The sequence below is a fragment of the Myotis brandtii genome, unplaced genomic scaffold (genome assembly GCF_000412655.1).
Source record: "Myotis brandtii unplaced genomic scaffold, ASM41265v1 scaffold207, whole genome shotgun sequence".
NCBI classification, from domain to species: Eukaryota; Metazoa; Chordata; class Mammalia; order Chiroptera; family Vespertilionidae; genus Myotis; species Myotis brandtii.
This window is the reverse complement of record NW_005357736.1, coordinates 450,546-450,931: the sequence shown is the minus strand read 5'-3', so window position 1 is coordinate 450,931 and position 386 is coordinate 450,546. Positions and strand designations below refer to the sequence as shown.

At 65.8% G+C, this 386-nt stretch overlaps 1 protein-coding gene across 1 annotated transcript in view; it reads right to left on the bottom strand.

Annotated features, from left to right (window-relative positions):
- NDUFAF3 (NADH dehydrogenase (ubiquinone) complex I, assembly factor 3) overlaps positions 1–386 on the bottom strand; it is a 3,169-nt gene that overhangs the window by 2,581 nt on the left and 202 nt on the right. The window lies entirely within an intron of this gene.

The window sequence follows — 386 nt, the reverse complement described above, 5'->3', positions numbered from 1 at the left end:
CGGGTGTAATCCGGTTCGGGACTCGGTCCCCGGGGAGGCCCCCACCGCCCTCCTATTGTTGGGGGCCAGGTGAGCAGCTCATTCCCACTAGATTGGGTTTCACCGCCTACTCCTAGGTGCGCCTCCCGGGACTGGAAATCGGGGGGTTCTATCTTGGCCCAAGGCAACCCCCGCCCCATGGCTGGACAGCGGGCAACGGAATCCCAAAAGCAGCTGTTGTCTCCAGAGCATTCCAGCTGCGCTTGGATTTCGTTCCCTGCTCTCCTGCCTGAGCAGCGTCCTGGGCCAGAAGCGGGGGCGATCCCGACCCCAGACACACCTCCCTGGGCCGCACCTTCTCCCAGGTGCGCCCTCGGGCTGGAAGGGAGGGGAGCCGCAGGAGAGCC